This window comes from Oxyura jamaicensis, chromosome 2, assembly GCF_011077185.1.
Source record: "Oxyura jamaicensis isolate SHBP4307 breed ruddy duck chromosome 2, BPBGC_Ojam_1.0, whole genome shotgun sequence".
NCBI lineage: Eukaryota > Metazoa > Chordata > Aves > Anseriformes > Anatidae > Oxyura > Oxyura jamaicensis.
In genome coordinates this window covers 119415115-119432872 of record NC_048894.1, presented here as the reverse complement: position 1 = coordinate 119432872, position 17758 = coordinate 119415115, and the positions used below count along the sequence as shown (strand labels likewise).

The following is a 17758-nucleotide window of genomic DNA, read 5'->3' as shown; positions in this document are numbered from 1 at the left end:
AACGGGAGGGGCGATCTATATTTCACTGATTGTGCTGGATGCCCAACAGCACATGGCATATATTGCTTTAAGAAACACTTTTTTTTCTTCTTCAAGTTTGCAATTTAGCTTTATTCATTTTTCATAGTCCCTATGAAAGCAAAACCACTTTTTAGCTCATAAGATGCAAGCTAAGTAATGTTGTCTGACTTTAGGACAGACATTACAGGCAACCATATGCCATCACCATCTTTGCCTGTTATTTGAGTGAAATCTTAAGACAAGATGGTCATGAAAATATACATGGGGAGTAATTATATGCAGCTGAAGTGGGAATCAGATACACTACGCTACCCTGTTTGCATTCTCACAAAAAAAAAAAAAAAAATTTCAAAAATTAGTAGCACTTACTGGGTAAAGCTAGAACTCTACTAAGCATAAGAGAAAGCATGAAACTAAAAGCATGAACTAAGAATGAGAAAGATTTTTAGATCTGATAATTGTGACATCTCTCTCTGATTTTCAACAGTGACACCACTATCATTTTAAGACAGATGCTCTGGAAGGCATGGATGCTTTCAAAAGTCTTTACAACATCGAAGTTAGGCAAATGTCACTTAGTGCCTTCAGCAGATTTGGACTCACGATAATTCTCGTTGCAAATCCAGCCATGTTTGGGGAAGTAGGGTTTTTATGCAAAGTTAGAACAAATTGGCTGTGGACTCATATTCTCCATCTTGCTATATCCACATAAGACAAGCTGTGCAGGTGACATTGAAGCCCCAAATCTTGTATCCTGGTACTGAACCATCCAAGATTAAGCGTTAGTTCTCCCTTGCGTATCACCAAGGGATAATGACCCACATACAAAGCAGTAACAGTGACACCCAACACCATTAAACGATCAGATCAATACAGCTCTCAGGTTTTCAGGTCAGAGTTAGATGCTGATGTAAAATTTGCCCAAATAATTCTGCCAGGGAATGATGCTAGGGAGCTGCCAGGGTGGCTCTCCAGCATACCTGAATGACCAGAAGCACTGGCACTTTTGTCAAAACTACGGGAAGGCAGTAAGTATCCAAGTGTAGGAAAGTTACTAAACAGTGAGCCATGCACACACTTTGCAGGAGTTTCACACCTTTGCTTGCTCACTCCCCAGCACAATAATTGGATTCTCTCTAGTTCTCAAGTTTGTATTGTAAGTACAAATAATTAATGAGAGATTTGCAAACACAGAGGTCAAAAAAAATAAAAAAGGAAAACCAAAAAAACACTTATGCACTTCAGAAGAAAAATGAAACAATTGGCAAGGGAAATCACCTGAGGGAAGCAGTCATCAATTCATCTGTTCATTAAGCACAAATGAAATATAGACCAACATTATAGCCTGGAAAGGCAAATTTTCCTCTGGCGTGACAGCCTCTCCAGCCCACACATCTAACACTCACGTTTCCAGTTAAGAAATTTTCATCAGTAAGTTATTAAAAGTCAAAAATGGCAATAATTTAGTTTGATTTATATGCCCTTGAGGACAGCCACTTGCTTATCCTGCGTTACACCGAAATCGTGCATCTCCCTTGCAGTGCACCGCAACTGGTACAACCTGAATAAGCTGGTTCCTGGTTATTCAACTGTAATTGTTTCTCTTTGGATGTTTTACAGCTGGAGGAGGAAAGGATACAGATGGGTGAACTCAGTCTTGGACTTCACGTCAGTCAACAGATAAAATGTTAGTACTAGATGACACGAAACAGATATACTGACCATGACAAGAAAATACTAACGCTATAGCTAGGCTTCAAAAAAGGCACAGTCCATCTTGCTAGAAACAGGAACATATGCAACATTTCAACTCTGGGTCAAGCCACAGGGTTAAACGTGCAAATACTGGACTACAAAGGCAGCGTAGTGCCTCCCTCCATGACCCGTTTCAATACTTCACCACCATCACTGACAGGAACAATAAAACAGTATCGCAACTCGAAGGAAAAAAGGGTATTGGATATAGGATACCGATGATCCCATTTTAATTGGGCAGCATAAGGAATCCTTGCACCACCCCAGCAACCCATGGACACAGGATATTTTAACCAAAAGCATTTCTTCCTGCACCTCAGGAGTGCAGCCCACCCTTAGGCAGTGAGGTCCATCCTTGGGACAACCTTGTCGATGTTCACGTAGGCAGGAATTACGTACAAGTTGTCGGCTCTGCAGACTCAAACTTCATTAGAAGCATTTAATGATAATCTTTTCATGCTGCATGCCACAGTTCTGAAAAGCAGAGAAGGAACCAACTTCTAACGTGGATTGAATTCTAGCTTAGAAACAGACGATTGGAGGCACTGCTGTTTACACAAGTAAAAATATTTAAGATACCACAATTGTTTTCCTCTGTTTAGCCATCAAAATCCAGTTATTGGTTAAAAGATTTAGATTAAAATACATGTTACTGCTACCCAAAATTTCAGTGCAGTGCTACAGCACTTCCATATCGGAGAGCGAACGGATCCAGGCAACTGCTGCGCTCTAAGTAACGGGAAGCTGGCAAATGCAGGCAAGGGGCAAGCAGCCAAACCTGCAAACGCTCAGAGAGGTATAAATGAGCATTCGGAATCAGGTTCCTTTCTGAGGACTTCAGCCCTTACTGCTTCTTTTTTAATGTTTATCAACCTTCTATCAGATCTCTATAGGAAGTATAAAAAGGCATGGAAGAGGCGATAGCTGCATGATACCTCCATCATCATCAGCCTGACCTTGCTTTGGGCCACTTTTGTCAAGTGTCTTATCAGGAGTGAAGCTTAAGAGACTTGTATTCTCACACAGTTTGGTAACTCATTAGCTTAAGCTTCAGACAATACAGTATTTTATTTGAAAACAAAGCTGATCATTTTGGGTATTTTTGAAGATGTTTATCTCAATTTTCGTACATCAAAATATGTAATTGCTTCCAGTGAAAAATACATCTCCTAACAATGGGAGCAGTTGGAGATTGATGATTTTAAGCTGACAATACATATTTTGACAATTCCACCAGACTAAAAAAAATGTCAGTATGGCCTCATCCCTGTAAAACTCTGTTACATTTGTTATACTGGGTAAGTTGATGTTCCTGCAGAAAATTCTGGATAAAATGAACTACAAAGACAGGCACACAAACAAGTATTACACCCTAAACATTGAATCTGAACATTCTGAATTACAAGCTTCTAAGAAGGAGTCTGCATACAATACAAAGTTGTCAAAAGCACCAAAGACAGGAGGAACAATCTTTTTTAAAAAAAAAAAAAATACATCATCTAAGGTGAGTTCTACCTTGATCTTTTTGGCAGTGTTATCATTTCTACTGCTACATTTTCACACTGTACAAATGATGCATTTCAGTTTCAAGTTATGTTTGCGTGCTAGGAAAAGGGATAAATTAGGAGGATATAGTCTGGCATGGATCCTACTGAAGGGTTTCACGTGATATAATTCAAGACAGATCTCTCCATGAAATAGGGAATTACTATTTTATTAAATTTCTTTAAAGAAAAAATAGTAAACCAAAAGCCACCATTTGGTCACTAACTATAGACGTCACAGTAAAATATATAGCATATGAACAGAATTCGATATATACTTAAAATACATTTGACATTTTTCTCTCCCATGCTCCCAGTTTTAATAATCTCAAAGTCTGCTCATTCTACATGCAAATGTAACTATGCAAATTAACTTTTTAACCCGGGAAGTTTCAAGTGATATTGAACATAAGAGGGACTGTTGGGAACAAGCTTTCTTTGTATTGACGCTACTTTAGCACTTACACTGCACAGCAATTTATTCGGGATGTTATAATTTAATCCTGTGTGGGTGTCAACTGACTCGCTTCAAAGTTTGCCTCACATCTACTGCAGTTATTCAAGAAGATGCAATTATATTAGTCATACAGGCTGAGTATTACGTGTAAGGCTTCCGCACTTCGCATTTTGGGAAAGTTTGGACCTGCAACTATACACATGTGAAGATCTGTAAATCCCCTGAAAGTGGTAAATATTATATCTTGTCTTTTGTCAGCACAAAACCAAGTTTTTGGGGAGTTATCGTTGACAGCTCCAGCAGCAGATGGGCAGGCCTCCTGCCCTCCTCCCACCCCACATCCACACTATCTTGGGCAAGACAAGGAGAAAAGGACAGTGCAATAGAGAAGTCTTGAACAAAAACTGTTTAACTTGGTGACCTTTCCTCTCTCAGAATTGTACTCCATTATGCCATGCTGCATACAGAAATACAGACTAGCTCTCCAAACCTTGACATCTGAAGTCTGACTCCCGAAACAACTTCAAGTGGCCACCACAGATGGCATCTAACTTAATTCTTTTGTCAAGTACAGCAGCCACATCTTATAAACAGTGTATTTTAGAGAAGCCTCTTATCTTGATTTACAGAACTTGCAAATTGGCAGAAAATTCATTACATCGCCTCTGTAAGTTGTCCCATGATTAATGACCCTAATTTAACTACCTTTCCTTTGGGTTCTAAAGCAAACCAGAAGCTTTAAGGAAAATTAGGGGCTTCAGAACAACTGTTTCTCCTGATTATTTTTTTTTTTTTTACACCCCTAATACAGGGGGTTGCCTGGAGGCAGGACAGCACAGTGAGGGGCTTTCGGAGGAGCCCCAAGGCTGACACTCCCATGACAGCCCAGGAAGGTGACACCGGGCACAGACACCACAAAGCACGTAGAGCAGGCCTACGGGGTGAGCCCCAGCTGAACAAACAGGTCACCAACTGGCAAGCCAGAGGGGCTGGAAAGCCAGACATGGCCATGGAGGAGATTTAATGTTTTACAACTCCCAGTTTAATTCATTGGGAGATATTAAGTTGGCAAGCTTTCTCATTCACTTGTTTTGCTGACGTGAATGTTTTCACCGAAAAAAAATATTCGGGCCCATGACCAGAGTTTATTTTAGCAACATAATGAGATGTTTTGGGGGGAATTTGCTTAATTTGATTACCTGCACATCTTGTCCAGCACGGCCATGGACAAAAGACAATTCTACATCTGCTTCCAGACTGAAAAGTTTTCTTAAAAATATTATAATTATAGTAAGGGGCAAATCCCAGTTTGCTGAGGTAAGACCACGCAGCTGCCGCCACGTCAGGTGGCCAGAGGTGAAGCCACTGCTGGCTGCCTGTGGGGAACCAGTCTTCTCCGGTGGCCAGGAGAGGTGGCCAGCGGGCAGGGCCTACAGGAGCAGAGGATGGTTCCTCACATGGTGGTGGTGGTGAAACACCAATAGTCCCCAGCTCCCCGATGCACACCAGAATGGAAGGCTTTCCTGCGTTTCTCAGCCCAACATCAGCTCTAGAGCAGAAGGGAAAAACATGCTCCCCTGTGCTTTCAGGGTTGTTATCAGAAAATGCAAAGGAAGATGAATGTTTTAAAGCTGACAGAAATTAAAAGCTCCTGTTGATGTTTTGGGGCAGCAGTTCCTCCCCCAACACTGCTTCTCGAATCGGGAAGCTTCCTAGCCATGGAGGAAGATTTTTGTTGAATAAAGCCTTGACTTATTAATAAGAATGAAATCTCTTGACCTAGATTTTCTACTAGCTTAAAAAAAAAAATCTGTATACACAAACACAACTGTCCTCCTCTACAAACACTAACATTATACCCATATTATACCAAAAGCACTTCAAAACAGATACTTCACAATGAAAACATAAAAGGCCTTTCTCACCCCTCCCTTACCCAGCTTTGCGTAAAAGCATGAATACAGAAGATATTCGATTAAAATAGAAACTTGAACCCCAGGTTGAATGTATTTACTTTTCAAAAGCATTTTACAATTTGATTTTCTTCTTTCCTGCTGTGATAATTGATGAAAACTACACAGGGATTAAAATGAGCACAGGTGCGTGCCTCCATGGTTCAAAGAGATTTGATCCAAAATGAAAATAATAATTAAAAAAAAAAAGCTCCAGTATTTTTAATAATGGATTTAGCATAGCCTAAACAAATAAGCCTAGATTAAAAGTAAGATTTTACAGTCCAGGCTTTATATTACCAAAATTTAAAACTCATTTAATAATGTATCAGAAACTTTTGTGAGCAATACCTGATTTAAGCAGGTATTAACAGCCCTCAGTAATTGAAGTGTCAGATGGGATCCAGGGGGAAAAAAAAAAAAAAAAAAAACACACTAAAAGAAGTAAAGAGCACTAAAATACAAACAGGCAGGCACAACAACAGATACTTGGCACTAAATCAACATTATTTTTAAATTTGAGAATAAGGTAAAAAGGAAAGTTCATGAGCTGAGAATATTTTACTGCCAATATACAAATCTGCACAAGACCCATGCTTATTTTTCTTTGCCAAATTTATACTGCTACAGCTGGATCACAACTTCCTTGTACCCGTGAGGTCAGGAACCGTTTGAAAAGAAATACACGATACAGCTAATCTTTGCGCCAGCTAATCATATCTAATGCAAAAAATGTGAATTTCCCCATTTCTCTGACCCAGCCTGCTTCAGCAAAACTAACTAGCATGTCGCTAATCCCAAATTTGTTGCACTACTTTGTTAAACAGATTTAAAAGACAAATACACACAAATCACACAGGATAAAGAACGTATTCTGTACTCAAGGCTTATTGCTGAGCTTCGATGAGAATTGAAGAAAAATAATTTGTTTTTTACACAAACGAATACTAGTTTGTCTCAAAGGCACACCAAGGAAATAATCTCCACTTCCATAGGTACTTTTATACAGCCACTATTCTCTTGCATAAACTACCTCAAATGCTGCTCCTACTACATTCAATCTTCTTTTTGAAGCAGAATCCAGTATATTTTTAGGCCTTTGAATAGCAACAGTAGGAGATTACACGTAGATGGATCAGAGATGGAAGATATCCCTTCCCTCCCCTAAGCAAGGGGCATCTCACGGCTCCCTCAATGTGGGACACAGAGCTAATTAGCTCTACTTCCAAACAAGCTTAACTTTCACTCAAGCATCTCTTTAAATAGTGAGAATGAGGGAACGTTGGCCATCCCTTTGCAGAAGCGCACAAGTGAAGTTGTCAACATCTGAAATTTCCCCATTTTTCCATTTAAGTATGTTCAACTCCATATGCTTTCATGTGTAAGTTACAACGGTTTTATATTTCTATAGTGTCCATACTGCTTATATTTAATACAGGTATCATCCTGTTCATAAAGGAACCATATTTACTGGAGAATTAAAAAATAGACTAATAAAGCATTCCTTAAAAAAAAGAGATTTCACATCCTAAAAAAATTTGTTAGAAATTACCTAAATCTGAAATTGCTGTCATTTAGTTTTAATTAACAGATAACTGCTTCCTTCTACTGCATGAATTTGCATAGCACATGCCTAACAATTGCTTTGTGAGGGAAGGCACGGAGCTTAATATAGTTTATCAATACAATAAATACCGAAATACCATTTAAAACTTAACACAATCCCATTCAAACGTAGTGGGTTTTTTATTTGTTTTTAAATTAGAGGATGGTACAAATAAAACCATGTTCTTTAACACACAAGGAACTGAACAGGAATAAGACTCTGAACCGAATCTGCACAGGAAGCCCAGGATTAGGGCTGAAACTCTACTCTAATCCTTCTGTCCACAGAGGGAGTGATCAGCAGCCAGTACGCAGTCTGGGCTCTGCACCTGCAATACACAGGCAGGATTGAAAATGCTTACAGAAAGATCAAGCTTTGCCTGACAAAAGTTTCTTTTTGGCTTAGGAAGTGGAGTATCTGCCTTCCTCAAAAATAAACAGTAACCACATGCTGCAGCCCGTCAGTGATTTTGCCAGGATACCTGCACTTAAGCTGAACACATCACTCCTAGGGACGGACTTGATGGTGAGAGAAAGGTGCAAGAGAACAGAACAGCTGTTGTGCTCCTAGGAAACAGCTCAAGTTGATCACGTCACTCCATCATTAACTTTTCCACAAGTTCCTAAGGTAATTGAAGTCTAAGCATGTGGTAAAAGCCCCCACTAACCAGGCAGGAGAGATCCTTTCAAAACAATGGAATTCCCATAATAAGAAATTTATGTTAACATACAGTAGCATTTATCTGACATTGCAAAATGCCTAGCAAACGGGAGGTGGAGAAGGTTGGTCTTTAAATGCCATCTCACTTTGCCTCATGAAACCTTTTCTGATACTTTTACACTGTGATGTGAAGGTGCCACAGCAGGAAATGCCCAGACTGTCTTGGGACATCAGGAATTACTGTGTCCCCAAATGGGGGGCTCTTCTGTCACACCTGGGCAGCAGAATGAACATCAGCTGTTCAGCTGATAGATCACAGGTCCATAGATCACTTGTTTTATGGAAGTATGGGGTCAATTAAAAAGTATATGGGGAGGGGGATCTAAATCCTGTGATTATAACTTTAATACAAAATAGAATTAAAAAGAGCCACAGAGAACACTACACTTTCCAACATAGCAGCTTTGAGAAACCTCCATTTTCTATTGAGACAAACTACTTCTCTCAACCCTATGCCATCTTGCCATGAAAGTTTAAATACCAAAGCAGCAAGTGTCTCCTGCTTACCTTTGGTGTTGCTTCTCTTAGTGTGGAACAGGACTTCACTTTGCAATACTAATCCATGAACTGCATTCAACTCCTCATCCATCCACAGCCAACACTGACTATGTTTGCTCTGGGAAGTAGAAAAACTTGCCAGCTGTTTTCTCACCCTTCTTCCTCAAATGCACATCACAAGCTGATTGCCACTGGGACTATTTCAATACCACTGTCTGTTTTACCAGGATGTGTAAAACTTGCCTGCAGTTCACCAGCAGGTACCACAGAGCAAGGGAGTACTTCCTTACCCGTCCCTGTACACCATATGCGTGTTTGCTGCACAACTACATCAGGATGTGTAAACTGCCGTCAGGTTACCATGCATATAAAGAATTTTACGGTGTTGGTTATTATTTTAAAGCAGTCAGACATCCTCTGACATACCTGAGCAATGAACGAACTGTCACAGGCAAATGAACAAGCCCCTAAACCTGGTGATCACTGAAAGATACACGGAGAAATAAAATAGCACTTCAGCTTCCAAACTGGAGACTTTGACATGACTAAGATATTTTTACATAATTAAGACATGTAAATGAGAGGAAAAATGAAAATAAAACCTCTTTAAGGACTATCTAAGAGTCCTTAACAGTGCAGGTCCAGCCTGCACCTGCAACCATTTTTCTACTTACAAAGCCACACCCTTGATTTTCAGCTCAGTAGGAAGAAAGGCTTAGAGAGAGATTTGTACCTGCTAATTCTTCAATATTATACTGTGTTGTTGCCGGCAATCAAGTATTAATACTAACGCTTACTTGAAAATTCATAATTACATAACTTATCCTTTGTAAATAGTTTACTGTATTAAATGCTAAACACTTTTATCCTGGGTAAAAAAAAAAAAAAAAAAAAAAAAAAAAAACAAGCCAAAAAAACACCACAGCATCTTCAATGCAATTTTCAGTTTTTCCTTTGAAAAGCAAAACAACTCATTATGTTCTGTAAAGAGAATAAAGTCTCTAAAGGAAGACTAAATTCTTTCTTTCTCAAAAGCAAGCTATGAACTGATTGCATAAAAAAAAAAAAAAAAAAAAAAAAGATTTTATTCCTGGCTCAAATACGAACATTTGGGAGTTAACTGCTTTTGAGCAAGGACTCACCCACGTAAAGGCTGAAGCATTTATTTTGAAAAAACTGTGTGAAATTTGGGGGGGAGGGGGGGGGAGGGGGGAGGGAACGACACTATTTTGCACCTCCCCTCTTTTGGTAATTCTCCAGATATGACAAAAAAAAATCTCAAAATAACCTCTTCCCTATATAATTGTTTTCTCATAGATGCTGCCAAGTTATCTTACACCACCAGTGAGAGTTTCTAGAGGATGTAACTACTTCCAGACAAAGCAACTCCGAGAACAGACATTAAGTGAAAGCTGAAAGCATCTGAGGTGTTTTAGAAAATACCTGGGAGGGGAGGGGGGGTGCTGTAGAATTCATCTCACTGGATGCCCACCACCCGCTGCTCAATGCCATCAGAAGCCATCAGGGGAGCAACGCCGTACCAGAGGGCTCACATGCCGCCTCCTTGATACCCAGGGCAGAAGAGTTTGAGCCCAGCCTCACCGTGCGGGACTAGATTCCTACCTCAGCTAGCGGTCCTCGGGGGAGCAACACTTCTCCTTTGGATGCAGACCATGTACTGTAACTGTTTTCCCAGATTCAGCCCAAATCAGCTGCAGAAAGGGAAGGCTCATCTAGAAATTAGATCAGGTCCCCACAGAAACATTCAGGCCTTTTAAACAAAGAATATTATTTGCGTGTGTACACACGTGTACACACAGTGTTACAGCAAAAATACCAAGGGATGGGGAGGAGGATTCAGTCTGCTGTCTCCACGATGACTCAAGACTACCTGGAGACATCCACAGAATGTTTCTTGGATGCCAAGGTATGCTGCTGGTCCCACGGCCAGTGGTGCAAGTCATCAACCAGAGCTCCCTAGTCAACTCCCCTTCCCTGCCTTGTGCACACATATTCCTGTGAACATTGTTCTGGATATTCTCCCTGTATTTTATTTAAATACCTGCACCCTGCAATGTACGTTAAGACATTTTTACTATATAGGTCAAGTCCTGACCTGTACATCTACATACATTAGCATAAAAGTAAGAGCACTACAGACATCAAAAATGAAGCATTAATGACTAGTTTAAGTACTCATCCTGCAGATTGCTAGGAGAAATAAATAAATAAGACAACAGAAAAGTAATGACTGAAACAGAAAGACAGTGCTTAATTTGAATCTTCTCCCAAGAAGATTTTTCCTTGTGACTAGTTAGTAGTATTTTACAAGCAAAGTAATAAACCAGGCATCTTCATTTTGCGTCACTTTGCATTTCATATGTATTTAGGCTGAGGACTAACTACATAATTCACGATAATTCAGATCAGTTTTGCAACATGCTTTTAATTATCTGAAAAAAGCTGTACACAGGTTTCCATACAGGACATACCCCTTTTTCATGAAGAACACATCCTTTTTCTTCCCAAGTCAGAGAAGAATCGGTTAAAACAAAAGTTATCATGTAATTGAGAACAATTAAACATGTACATTCTGTAATTTCTCAACAGGGGAAAGAAGTTCTTCTTCACTTCAAGCTGCCAAAGGCTGCAAAGCTGTGATCAAAGACATGATAATACCAAAAAGAAAAAGACGACAGACGCTGGACAGCAACCCAATGGCATACTCCCTACTTTCTCAGGAGCCTTCAGACATACAAAGCCCAACAACCAGAATGAACCCAACCATTCTCTAACACTATAATTGCCTCCCCTGTGTCCTCACCCTGGAGAACACTCACTGGAAGTCCCAGTGAAGTTGGTAGGGTGGCGGCCATAGAGTCTCTTACATTCTCATTTATACTTGTATTAATTGTCACGCGAAAGAAGTACCTGATCATGGAAAGTAGTTGTAAGAGTTGTTTGACCTGGTAAACAAGATAAGCAGTGCTAAAGTGAGGTATATCTCACTGTCAGAGAATCTTTGCAAGTATGAAAAACTGAGTTCTGACATTGACTATAAAAAAAAAAAATCCCAGCCTAGCAAGAACCGTGCAACTCAACAAAACTGTGCAAAACAACTTCAAATAAAGGAAAAAGGCATTGCATACATGTGACTTCTCTATCAAAGAGCAAGAGAGTATTTTCTACACTCCAGTGTATCAGTTATTGTAATAACACTTAAAATGGATTTTAGAAGTCAAGTGTTCTATATATTGCCTAACAAGAGAAAGGCATTAAGGAAACAGTGCTAAACCCACTGTTGTAACTCCAGAAATGTCACGTAAAAAGGACTATTAACAACAAAGGGCAGAACTATTTTATTACTTCTTCCAGTTCAGGATATCGTAGTACCGAATTACACTTCAATGAAGGAAGGCTTCACTGAGATGGTAGCATTGTTCAGGCTGTCTCAATACTGAAAACAGGAGGCTTTATCTTCAAATATTGGGCAGCTTTCACAATTCGCACAAAGCCGAACAAAGCGTTCTGTGAAAGCAAGTCACACTGATTAAGGAACAGGTTTTGTTTCTCATTAGAAATTCCACTTTAAATTAGTGGAAGTTTGAGGCATGGGAAAGAGGTAGCAGAAAGACAGGAACCTCACAGCAACTCGATTTGCATCTAGACAGCGTCTGTATCACAACAGCCGTAACACCAGTGCTCCTCCAGATAAGAACAGCAAGCTTATTCTGCAATTACTGTGTTTGCTAAATACCTCTGAAATTAATATAATGGTGTATTTATAAACCTGTCGTGTGAAGGGCAACAGTAAACACCAGACAACCGATACAAAACAGAGTTCAGGTCAACAAGCAAACCATCTCCTTGCCTTCCTGTCACACTGTCCGGCTCCTTCGTGCTCGGATCGCAGCAGTGGGTGCTGCAATTTCGCCGCAAATTACCAGGTGCAAATGCCCCTGGGCATTCTGGATATCAGTCTTGGACCCTTCAGTCTCCAACACCTACATGAAGGAAAAGGTTGAGGAAAATGTTCCTGCCCTGCAACCAAATGGGAACACAGGGCACCGGGAGAGAGAGCGTGGGTCCGTGGGGTGGACAGGTCTTCCACTCATCAGCTTCACCAATTCCGTCTGACGAAAACACGTAATACTATCGTGATATTCAGCTGTAAAATAAGTGTCTGCTGCAGTTAGCAGCATTTGGTTAGTATAATACATGATGCAGGGAAGTGCACGCAGGAGGTGGAGCACGAGGATCTGATTTCAAGAAGGGGCTGTGTGCCTTATAAAAAAATCTTTTCAGTAACAGCGATGCAGAAATAATATGGAAAACAAATTAGTCCATTCCACCAATGTGAACAGCATCATTTGATACCTTCACAGCAGTTCTCAGATAATGAAAGCTTAGAGGGAGAAATTTTATCTCTTATTAAACTCAGTGTAGCAGGGGGATGGGGCCTCTCCTCATGCATTTTGCCTCTTGTGTTTTAGGCCACGTAATGTAAACATTACTGCTGCTTAGCCAGCAAAGCCCGAGTTGATTCAGCTTCCATGCCCCCAAAGCCTCTAATTTTCTGGTCTAGTCTTCATGAAGAGCGCTTAAAAATGAGTGAAATGTAAGATGAATGTCCATATAGCCACCTCCACATACACCACAGGCAGTACGGATGCTACTTCAGGAGGCACTGTGGCCTCACGGTTCCGCTGCTGGGCACCAGAAAGATGAGCAGGTGTACCTGCGGGGTCAGGACATAGAAATAAGTCTGGGAAGCAACACGTGTCCTCACCATCCTGCTATGGACAAGCCTGTTGCAATGACACAGCTGTTTCAGGAGTGTGCAGGATCAAAGTTACAGGAGTGCACGGTTTGTGAATATGGTTAATCCCAGTGCACGCTGTAAGCATCCACGTAGTTTGGGGTCAGAGCATAGACAGAGGCAATGCAGGGTGCAGACTGAGGAAATTTCAAGCAAAGCCCAAGAACCGCCTGAGATGTAAGGAGATGGTAGGTAAGGTACAACTGAGGTATGCCGTGTTCTCCACGTAACCCTTAGAAAGGTGTCCTCTAGGTCAGCCCTATGCCATGGTTTTAGCACAATGTCTGACTTCCTGCTCTACAAAACCTCCAGGCCTTAACTGAGGCCTCCTTATTTTTTCACATTCACATTTAGCACCTATTTGGACAATTTTCCTTCATCCTCAATCCCTCCAGTCCCCATAACAATACAGGTGATTGAGAATAGTAGGCGACTGACGCAGTTTTGCATTTTTATTACATTTAGGGGAAAATACGCTGCAATAATCTTGTTCTCTCTCATCAGCATTCCGGCTCTTCAGTGTATGTTCTGAATAAAGCCTATTCAGGCAAGTTAGCAGGGCAATATTTCATATAGTTCTTGGTGCCCATGGTTCATTCTCTTACCTGCTAATGGTTCCTGTCAGTTGCCAGGTTCTTAGATCAGTAAAGGGTAATTCACACACCTGGCTACTGCTACAGCTGTCTTGTGAAAATTAGGATGGATGGCTTCACAACCCCAGCCACAGAACCAGAACAGCCCAAAAATGTTGAACCGTGAGGTTTTAAGGAGGAAGCAGGCTAAAAAAAAAAAATAATCAGAAAGGCCAGAAGAGAGATTTGTCCACCTTGCAGAGCTTTGAAATGCCACTTTCAAAGTCCCCTCCCCACCAGTGAGGGGCCAAAGAAGCTCCAAGAAAGGTACACAGCAAATTTTTGCCCCAAGTGCTCCTAATTTCACGCTTGCTGAGTGAAATCCATATGTTTCTTTGTGTGCCTTTCTGCAGTTGCACTTTTTCATTCATTAGGATGAGAAATCACTTCTTTTATGCAATCTGCTACTATTCAGATAGCAAAACATTGTGATGTCTGGTAGCAGGCTTGCTGTTTTTGGCTTTAGGAGGTTCCCCCCCCCCCCTTCCTGTGAGAGGAAAGCTTTTCCCAAAGGATTTAAGTGATTTCATAAAACAAATGTAAAAACAAAGACACTTTTGTTTAAGGACTGCAAGTTTTGTTTTGTTTTAAGGGGGATGGAGAGGGAAGGAAGGGAGAAGTGACACTGATCATCTTTCAATTAAACAGAAAAAAAACAGATCTCATTCCTAAAATAGAAACTTTTTGATAGCACAAGCTTGCTATAATAAGGAGCTCATCAGAAAAAAAAGAAAAAAAAAGTTTACATTTGTTTCTAAAAATACACATTTTGTTTATGACCATCACAAGTGAATACCTGAAACCATTTTAGCAAAGATCAGAGGAAAACATTTTCTCGCCAAATCTGAGTGCTTACATTGTGCATTCCTATACGCTCTGCTTCATTAGAGTCAGTTTCTTCATTCCCTCACAGTCTACCAAACAGGAAGAAAGGAAGGAAAAAAAAAAAAAAAGGCTGAAATGTGTGACTTTAAACACACAAAGATTTTGTAGATTCAGTTCATCTACAACTTCTAAAGCTTAACCTAATATGTATAATTTCATTTATGCAATTACGACCTAATACTATAATGGGAGTAATCCCCTGTACTTGCACAGAAAACCTTGCAAGAAGGGGACAACAGTAACAATAAAGAATTAATAAAATCAGGAGAAAGCCTTCAGCAAAGCTCATGTTGTGTTCTTGCAAGAAATCTAAGTGAGCAGACCTTCCTATCTGCAAATGCTCCCCAAGCATCTACTCAAATATGCTGCAGAAATGCCTGGTGTTACAGAACTGGGACTCCAGTTTCTCACTAGTGACATCAGTTAATGGAATTAATTAGATTTATCATTAAGTCACTAAACATTGTATAAAGTTCTATTGCACAGAAAACTCCCACAGCCACAAACAATCTTCAGTGAGAAAATGACATCTGCACAAATGGAGCGAAAGCAAGCCATAAATTCCCATTCACTCTGCCTACCATTTCAATTCACTCAGGATTGTCGCTCACTGCAATTATCATTCAGCATCTAGAAGTAACTCACTGGGAAAACTTCGGCAATATTACAAGCTCAGAAAGGCAAAACAACTCAGATAATAAGAATCTTGCAATTAAATACAACACACAAGTGAAATCTATCACGTTTTAACTACTCATACATACACCACTCATTTATCTAAACAAAGTCTCATAGAAATATGTGCCTGCATGGGAAGTGACAAGATGTTAGTAATTAAGAGAGAAACAGGTCAAAAAACACTGGGGGTGGACAGGAGAAATAACAGTCTGCCAAACAAATCACAGAAACATTACTATACATATACACACACATATTTAAAATGCATGTTATCATCTCAGGGTGCTCACCCAACCATTCCCTAAATTAGTTTCCCACATCCTAGTTTAAGCTGCACATACTTACATACAAACACCCCTGCACGCACAAACACACGAGAAATGGTTTCATTTCCAGTGGCCCGCTGACCTCCCAAAGGGTAATGTGCCCTGATTAAGTTGTCAAACAGAAAGAGACAACAACATACAAAGGTCATCACAAATCCAAAGGTCTGGGTTCTTTGGGTAGTTATAGCGTGTAGAGGTACTGGGTAGAGAAAATGACCCTGCTACCAATCATCCTTTCAAAAGGAAAGGACACTCTTTCAGCTCCTGTTTGCATGCACACACACACAAAAACACATACACACCATGTGGAAACAGGGAAGCAAGAGGTCAGTGAGTACTGGGAGGCTGCAGAACAACTTTTCTTTCCCCTTTCTTCTTCCCACAATTCTTCTCTTTTCTTTTGCTTTGTTTCTGAACTATGCAAAGTGCCCCGTAATCTGCAGATGCTCACACCTAAAAGGATCTCTCTGAGTTTGCTGTAAGGTTCTGCTTTATTCCTTCCCCTGCAGTACCGTCTTCATTCAGACACCTTCTCCTGAATAGTGCAACCCCAACCAGCTAATGGATATCCCAGTTACATCACAGCGATGAATAAAACATGAGCTTTCCAATTTAATTCAAACAGGAGTTAATGTGCATACTGAGTTCAAGTGTGAGACAAGCATTTCTCCACCATTTTCCTATTCACCCAGTTTGTTCTTTCCATAATTCTCATTTTGTCAATCACATTCTCTGTGTTCTCCTGCTTGTGCACGTTCCAGAGTAATTTACCTCCATCTCTTTAAACCACTTCCTCCTTGTTCCAGTCCATTTTGCTGCTTCCCAGTCTGACCATGCTTGCCACAACCACTCTCAGTTCCTCCACCTATTAACAACATCTACAAGGACATTTCTTTCCACTTGCTTGAGCTGCAGACAATACTGGATGCGGCCATTATCTTCCCTGTCCCATAAAGTCATCAAACATTTCCTCCCATTTCTTAATGCAGGCTTTTCCAGGACCTCAAATTGTTACAGGAAGTTATTGGAGTGATTTTGTTTTTTCAGGAGCCCAACAAAGCATCAGGAGATGGGTGCTCTGCTCTCTGAACTTCTAGAGACTGTTCAAGTTTAGGACTAGAGACTGTTCAAGTTTAGGACTAGAGACTGTTCAAGTTATACTCTCCTTTATAAATCTGAAATAATAACATATCCACCTCATCCATTAGCATCTGGAACACGAAGGCTGTCGATGAAAGACACTACACAAATGCAAAGCGTAGCCCTAGTCTCATCTTTTTTAATGACACACCCAACACTCGTATAAAAGAGCAACAAGAGCAGATGAAAAAAAAATCACAATAAACGAATAGCCTAATAATACATGCTAAAAGCTACCAAGACAATAAATTCAATTTTCCCTGGGATTGTTAAATTATTCTTTTGATGGCTCAACACAATCTTTTCACGTTTCTTTCCTATGGGGGATGCCAACACATTGAACTCATTAAACAACTCCTCTAGAGGGGAGTTAAAAAAAGGAAAAAACACGTGCATTTAAAGCAAACATTAAAAACCTGAACTATGAAATTTTAGGTAGACTAGGCTGGGAAGGAGCTTGCAGCTGGGTATTTCTAAAGGAAGTTAGACACCTGCCTTATAAATTCAAAACAAACAGACATAAAGCAGTATCAAGACACTGATCTTGCTTTGATGTACAAACATTCTCAAAGCATCTTACTTTTTTTTTTAGATGATTCTTCTAAAGACATATCCGCGCAAATGACATTCGTCTTCCTTTTTGAACAGTCCTCTTGAAGCTCCCAGAAGTTTGTGCATACAAAGCCCAGCCACAGGAGAGCTTATAAACGGGCAGACCCTAATGC

The 17758-nt window shown here is 40.2% G+C and overlaps 1 protein-coding gene across 3 annotated transcripts in view; it reads right to left on the bottom strand.

Annotated features, from left to right (window-relative positions):
* The window catches only part of FAM110B (family with sequence similarity 110 member B), a 109709-nt gene that overhangs the window by 86930 nt on the left and 5021 nt on the right, over window positions 1–17758 (bottom strand). The window contains exon 1 of one of the 3 annotated variants that reach the window (XM_035317946.1): window positions 8563–8636. The exons of the other annotated variants lie outside the window; for them this stretch is intronic. The gene's annotated coding sequence lies outside the window, so the exon portion shown is untranslated. Of the gene's footprint in view, window positions 1–8562; window positions 8637–17758 lie in introns of those variants that run through there. 3 annotated transcript variants of the gene reach the window in all.